At 34.7% G+C, this 8,182-nt stretch overlaps 1 pseudogene; it reads right to left on the reverse strand.

Moving 5' to 3' along the window:
• Positions 1-5,094: 5,094 nt before the first annotated feature.
• LOC113197128 (signal recognition particle 14 kDa protein pseudogene) lies at positions 5,095-5,706 on the reverse strand (annotated as a pseudogene).
• Positions 5,707-8,182: the final 2,476 nt, after the last annotated feature.

The following is an 8,182-nucleotide window of genomic DNA, read 5'->3' on the forward strand; positions in this document are numbered from 1 at the left end:
TATGCCCCAACTTTCTTAACAAGACTCATGAAGTGCAAGAAATAATAATAAATGGGATGGATTCAAACTAGAAAGCTTCTTAGCAAAAGAAACAATGACATGAACAGAGAGCCTACATTTTGGGAGCAAATTTTTACCACCCTCATGTCAGAGCAATAGTCTTCAGAATATATAAATAACTCAAAAAACTTAACACCAAAAATACAAACAACCGAATCAATAAATGGGCTAAGGAGCTGAACAGATACTTCTCAGAAGATGATATACAATTCATCAACAAATATATGAAAAAATGTTCAACATTGCTAGTAATTAGAGAAATGCAAATCAAAACTACTCTAAGATTTCATCTCACATCAATCAGAATGGCAGTTATCAAGAATACAAACAACAAGTGTTGGCAAGGATTTGGGGGGGAAAAGCACACTCACACATTGCTGGTGGGACTGCAAATTGGTGCAGCCAATCTAGAAAGCAGTATGGAGATTCTTTGGAAAACCTGGAATGGAACCACCATTTGACCCAGGTCTTCCACTCCTTGGTCTATACCCAAAGGACTTAAAAACAGCAGCCACATCAATGTTCATAGCTGCACAATTCACAATAGCCAAACTGTGGAACCAACCTAGATGCCCTTCAATAGATGAGTGGATAAAGAAACTGTGGTATATATACACAATGGAATATTGCTCAGCAATAAAAGAGAATAAAATTACTGGCATTTGCAGGTAAATGGATGGAGTTAGAGAATATCATGCTAAGTGATGTTAGCTAATCCCAAAAAACCAAAGGCCAAATGTTTTTTCTGAACATTAGTGAATGCTAATCCATAATGGGGATAGTGGGGTGGGTTAAGTGGAGGAACTTTGGATGGGGAAAAGGGGAGGGATGAGGGAGCATGAGGGTAGGAAAAATGGTAGAATGAGACAGACATCATTACCCTAGATACGTGTATAATTGCATGAATGGTATGACTCTACTTTGGGTACAATCAGAGAAGTCAAAAATTGTGCTCCCTTTCTGTACAATGAATCAAAGAGCATTCTGCTGTCATGTATAACTGATTAGAACGAATAAATAAATGGAAAAAAATAGTGGAAATGTGAAATGTGTGACTAAATACAGTTTAAAGATTTTTAATCTATAAAATGATCATTTAAGGCAAATTAACAACAATGTATATGGGATTTAAAACTTACAAGTAAAATGCATAGTTGATGTCTAAGGAATTGGGAATAACAAAGTTTTACACTGTACATGTGGTGGCATTATATTACTTAAAGGTGACTGTCTTAAGGTAAAGATACAGATTTTAAACCCTAGAACAACCATTAAGAATAATAATAAAACTAAGGTTTATCTAAATAGGCAACAGTAGAAATAAAATGGAGTCACAAAAAAAAATTCAAAAGAAAACAGGAAAAAATTGGGAGGGGGATGAACAAAGAATAGATGAGATAAACAAAAAACTTCAGCAAGATGATACATTTAAACTCAACCATATTGATAATTACATTCAATATAAATGATCTAAATACATAATTGAAAGGAAGAAATTATCAGAATAGATACAAAAGCAAGAACCATTCGTTGTCTGCAAGGAATACATTTTTAAATAAAAAGACACAAATAGATTAAAAGTAAATGAATGAGAAAGAAACACCAAATATCAATCAAAAGAATGCAGCAGTACTTATATTTCTGTCAAGATAAATTTCAGGACAGGAAATTTTAAGAAATTTTTTATTAACTGAAAATGAAACATCAAAATTTGTGGAATACTGCTAACTCAGTGCTTGGTGGAAAGTATAAAGCATTAAATAGTTATATTAGAACAGAATAGAATCTTGGGATGTAATGGTAGAGTTCATGCTTATGGAATAAAAAGGGATGTTTCAGAAGATGAAAGGGCAAATTGTTTGGTGGACCAAACAATCCTAAATGTTTATGGAACTAATATCAGATCTCCAAAACACTGAATCAAAAACTAAGAACCAAAAGAAGAAATAGACAAATTCACAATTAAAGATTTCAACATTCATGCATCAGTAATTGGTAAAAAGTAGAAAGAAAACCAATAATGATATAGAATACTTGAGCCACACTGACAATCAACCTGACTAATTGCAGAATATTGTACCCAATCACAGGACTCATTCTATCTGCCAGTGTACACAAAATATTCACCAAGATAGACTATATTCAGTGTTCTAAAATAAATTTCAAATGGTTTGAAATATATGAAGTATTATCTCTGACCAAAATAAAATTAACACTAGATATTAATTACAGAAAAATGAATAATGTCCAGAAATTATGTAGAAAAATCAGCAAATGTTTGCAAATCAAAAAACAAAGGATGGGGCTGGAGTCAAGTGGCTCAGTGGTAGAACACTTGCCTGGCATGTGTGAGGCACTGGTTTCGATTCTCAGCACCACATATAAATAAATAAAATAAAGGTCCATTGACAATTAAAAAAAAAATTTTAAAGGAGTCCAGGGCTGGGGTTGTGGCTCAGTGGTAGAGTACTTACCTAGCATGTGTGAGGCATTGGGTTCGATTCTCAGCACTGCATATAAACAAATAAATAAAAAAGGAGTCCAAGAAGAAATTATAAGAGAAATATTTTAAAACTTCTTATTGAATGAAAATGATAAAAAAAGTCAAATTTGTGGAATACTGCTGGCTCAGTGCTTAGTGGGAAGGTATAAAGCATTAAATGGTTATATTAGAAGAGAATACAGTCAGGGTATAATGGTAGAGTTTGTGCTTAGTGTGTGCAAGACCCTGGGCTCAATCCCCAGTCCCCCATATGCAAAAAACAAAAGAGGACAAGAAGAAATAGATTATTTAAATAATCTCATATCTATTAAAGTGATAAAATTTATAGTTACAAATCTGCCACAAAAGGCACCATTTCACTAATAAATTGTACAAAACATTTAATAAATAAGTAAAACAAATCCTTGAAAATTCTCCAGAAAACTGAAGAGGAAAGAATTTTGCCAGCACATTTATGAAGCCATCATTACTCTTAATTTCAAAACCAAAGATATTATAAGAGCCGGGAGTGGTGGCTCATGCCTGTAATCCTAGCAGCTCAGGAGGCTGGGACAGGAGGATGGCAGGTTCGAAGCTAGCCTCTTCAACAGCTAAGCACTAAGCAACTTAGACCCTGTATCTAAATAAAATACAAAATAGGGATGGGGATGTAGCTCAGTGATTGAGCTGTTCCTGAGTTCAATACCCAGTACCAAAAAAAAAAAAAAGATATTATAAGAGAAAAGATATCTTTCATGAACGTAACTGTTTTTATCCTAGGAATGCATGTCTAGTTTTACATTTGAAAAATCAATATAATTCTTCACATTCACAGATTAAAAAAGAAAAATTATATAATCATCTAAATATATAGAGAAAAGCATTTGACAAAATTCATCTATTCCTGATTTTTAAAAAATATCCCCATCCATTTATAGTAGTGTACTCCTATAATCAACACACTCAGGAGGCTGAGGCAGGAGAATTGCAAGTTTGAAGCCAGTGTGGGCAACTTGGTGAGAACCTGTCTTAAAATTTTTAAAAAGAAGATATCTGGGGATGCAGCTCAGTGGTGGAGCACCCTTGGATTCAATCCCCAATTTTAAAAAAAGTTAGAAATTAAGAATAGCAGTGAACTTTTCCAAACTGATAAAGGGCATCTCTGAAAAACCTGCAGTTCATATGATACTTGATAATGAAAGGCAAGTACTTTCCCTCTAAGACATGATCATGGCAAATCATGCTCACCACTCTCGTCAAGCATTCTTCTACCATTAGGATGCCATCCACTATAATGCCCTCCCCAGAACTGAGCAGATGCCAGCACCATGCTCTTGAACCTCCAGAACTGTAAGATAAATAAACCCCTTTTATTTATATATTATCCAGCATCAAGTATTTCACAAAATGAACTAAGACACAGAGCAATAAAGCAAGAAAATAAAAAGGCATCCAGATTGGAAAAAGAGAAAGAAAACTCTTTATTCACAGATAACATGATTATCTATCTAGAAAATCCTGCAAAAAAAAACCTAGAATTAATAAGTATATCAAGGATGGAGGATATACAATCAATATACAAAAATCAAATGTAAAAAAAAAAGCCAACTTAAAAGTGAGGAAAGAACTTGAACAGACATTTCTGCGAAGAAGATACATAAATGTCAGTTGCACATGAAACAAGATACTCAACCTCACTAATCATTAGGGATATGCAAATCAAAACCACAATGAGATATCACCTCAGATTCATTGGGATGGCTACTAGCAAAAACCACAAAATAACAAATATTAGTGAGAAAGTAGAAAAACTAGAGCCTTTGTGTAACTACTGATAGGAATGTAAAATGGTGTACCAGTGTGGAAAATACTATGGCTATTTCTCAAATAATTAAAAATATAAATTCCAAATGCTCCAGCAATCCTACTTCTGGATATAATTTTAAAAATTGAAAGTGGGATCTTGAAAAGATATTTGCATATCCATATTCAGAGCAGCAATATTCACAGTAGCCAAGAGATAGAAGCACACAAATGTCCATCAACAGATGACTGCATAAACAAAATATGGTATCACATATGATGGAAAACTATTTAGCCTTGAAAAAAAAAGGAAATCTGACACAACTTGGGTGAATCTTTTTTTTTTTACCTTAGAATCTTTATTTTTAATGCTTTTGTAATATGTTTTTTCTAACGTGGTTAAGCAGATTTTCATTTGGCCTTGAGAACTCTTCCAAACTTAATAAATTATGATGATAAACTTATACAACCTGGTGGAAAGAATGTCCATGAGATGATACAACTTTTATAATTGTCAGGTTTCAATTAGAATAATCTAGAAAATAGGGCTAAAACATTCAGTAATCACATCATCCAGAATTAGTTATTGCCAGACTATTAAAATGGGGGAAGAGGGGGGTTGAGGGGATGTAACTCAAGAGTGCTTACATAGCATGAGTGAGGCCCTGGATTCAATCTCCAGCGACACACACACACACACACACACACACAAAAAGGGGGGGGGATCACATAAGCACAGTGCTGATAACAGGTGTTTAATGATACAATGCTCTTCACAGGGATGACTACAGAGACTTTTTAAAACTAATTTAGGAATTTATAACCATGCATCATAAATCTGAAATAAAACTACTTTCTTACCACAAATACTTTGTAAGCACTGCAACCTTTCTTCTCTCCAAAATAACCCTAATATCACATGAAAACAGTTAACGGGGGAACCAGAAACCTAGATTTATGAACAAAACTATAAACAAAATGGAAATATGTAATTCAGTGGTTTGGTAAAAGCAGGGAACTCAGTGCTCTTCACTGTGCTGCTTTGCTCTTCTTACTCTTGCTCTTTTTGTCTCTCTTCTTCAGCCCATCCATGTCAGCTCTCAATAGGTTTGAATAAGCCATCTGAAATTTATTCACTTCTTTGGAGCTCACCACTGTGCTGATCTTCTTTTTCCCATCCTTTGCTCTCAACAGACACTTGTTGTCTGAGGGCTCAACGCCCTCCACAGAACCCTTCCTCGGTGTGGGTTTAGTTCGACCATCACACTTCTTCAAGGTGAAGTACACGCTGCCCGACAACCCACACTTCTGGAAGAGCCTGGTGAGCTCCATAGGACCTGCTCGCTCTCCAGGAGCACCATCGCAGCGCTACCGGACGCTTCCAGTCAACATAAGCACTCGTGAATCTTTTTTTTTTTTATATTTATTCTTAAGTTTTAGGTGGACACAATATCTTTATTTTACATTTATGTGGTGCTGAAGACTGAACCCACTGCCTTGTGCATGCTAAGTGAGCACTCTACACTGAGCCACAACCCCAGATCCATAACTTGGATGAATCTTAAGGACATTGTGTTAAATGTCCACCAGCTGTAAAAAGACAAATACTTAATATGAGGTACTTTGAGTAATTTGAGGTAATTTGAGCATTCAAATTTTCTGTCTATGTTACCAGGATGTATGGAGAGGAAGAAATGAGTTATTGTTTAATGGGTACAGAAATTTGTTGGTTTTTTGTTTTTGTTTTTGTTTTTTTTTGTTTTGTTTTTTTTTTTTTGAGATAAAAAGCATTCTGTAGACAAATATTGGCACTGATTATACAACAGTATGAGTGGACTTAATAGCAATTAACTGTATGTATGCTTAAAATGATTAAGATGCTAAATTTTGTTATGTATTTTTGCCACAGATTTTTAAAAAATCAAATGTGTTTCTATATACTAAACAACAAACAATTGAAGGCTACAATATAAAAAAAATTCTACTATTTGCAGTACTGTCAAAATATGAAATATTTGAGGATAAATCTGACAAAAGGTGTGCAGGTATAGTGTTCATAAAATACTACAAAATATAGCCAAAAGAAATTTAATAGAAAGATATGCCTTGTTTTGGAGTTAGAAAAGTCAGTGTTGTTAAGATGTCAATGATTCCCAAATTGATCTATAGACTTAACATAACTGCAATCATAATCCTATCATTTGTAGAAACTGACAAGCGGATTTTTTAATTATGATGGAAATATAAATGACATGTACTTGTTATACAACCTTGAAAACAAGAACACAATTGAAAGATTTATACTCCTTCTTTTAAACAGTTTTTTTTCCTCATGCAGGAAATATCAGTGAATTGTATTACCCAGGATATTCTCCTCTCATCATATATCTATTTTTAAAACCCTTGAAACAGTATTAATTGTTATATTGGAATGTTAGTTTAGTTATCCAAATACTTATTGTTTATTTACCTATAATTCTTATATATATATATATATATATATATATATATATATATATATATATATATACTGGCACAAACCCAGGGCCTTGGCATATGCTCTACCACTGAGCTCCACCTCAGCCCTTACAATTCCTTCATGAATCTCAGCTCTCTCAGTTAGGACTGCTTTCGCTCGGTTTGAAATATATCCTTTAAAAATCTCTTTAGTGTTATGCTGGGGTTGTGGCTCAGAGGTAGAGCACTCGCCTACCATGTGTGAGGCACTGGATTCAATCCTCAGCACCACGTAAAAATAAAATAAAGATATTGTGTCTGCCTATAACTAAAAAATGAATATTAATTTAAAAAAAATCTCTTTAGTGTCTTTGGGAGAAAAGATATTATTCCTCCCCAACATCTAACTTTAATTTTTTTTACTTTTAACTTTAAAATATTTTTTAAAAATTTGTTTTGAAATAATTTCTGATTTACAGAAGAGTTATAGAAATAGTACAGAAAGTTCTAGTGTATCCCTCACCCAGCAATTGTGACAAATACCAAGGGGTGATGCACCCTTCTCATCACATCATATCAAGGACCTACTACATAATATTAATTTGAGCTATTATTGGTGTTGTTGACCTTGGTCATTTAGTTAAGGAGGTTTCGCCACGATGAAGTTGTTTCTTTCCATATCTTTGTTAGATGCCAGTCACCAAATCTAGACAACACTCAAGAGGAGGGAAACTCTACCTCTCCTGGAGAGAGGAATATCCAAGAATTGGTGAACCTATGTGAAAACAACAAGCACTCCTGAAATTATCCTCCAGAGGGGAAGGGAATGGTGGCAAGGACTGTGGAGGGGAGGGGATTATGAGTTCTCCCCTCTGATAGGTACATTGGACTGGCATCTAGGCTGCTGCCTGTCACTTTCATAAGGCAACCATTCTTGACTCCCTACCACCCATGGTAGAAAGCTTATGCTACTCAGTGAGACCTATAAAGCTTACCTGCTACCCCATTTGCTTGCCCTCCCCATTTTCTACCTTCCTCAATTATCTGCAGGGCCTCTGATATGCCATGCTTTTCCATACTTACATGCTTCTGCACACACAATTCTATTCTGATTTGAAAGTTCTTTCCTGCTTTGTGTCTCTGGAGCAGTAGATGATGACATTCTTATTTCTGCCTGGCAGTAATTTGCCATTCCACCATTCTATTCAGGTAGTTGCATGTTGGTGGGTGATTGAATACCTGGTAAGATTAGTGACTCCTGAGACTGATAAACCTATCACCTTTCTTTTTCTTTAGTGTGGACTGACTTTCTAAGTTAGAAGTAATATTATGTTGGAGTACTATGATGTATGGCATTCTATAAGTCCATGAATGGTGGTG

This window comes from Urocitellus parryii, chromosome 14 (genome assembly GCF_045843805.1).
Source record: "Urocitellus parryii isolate mUroPar1 chromosome 14, mUroPar1.hap1, whole genome shotgun sequence".
Classification (NCBI taxonomy): domain Eukaryota; kingdom Metazoa; phylum Chordata; class Mammalia; order Rodentia; family Sciuridae; genus Urocitellus; species Urocitellus parryii.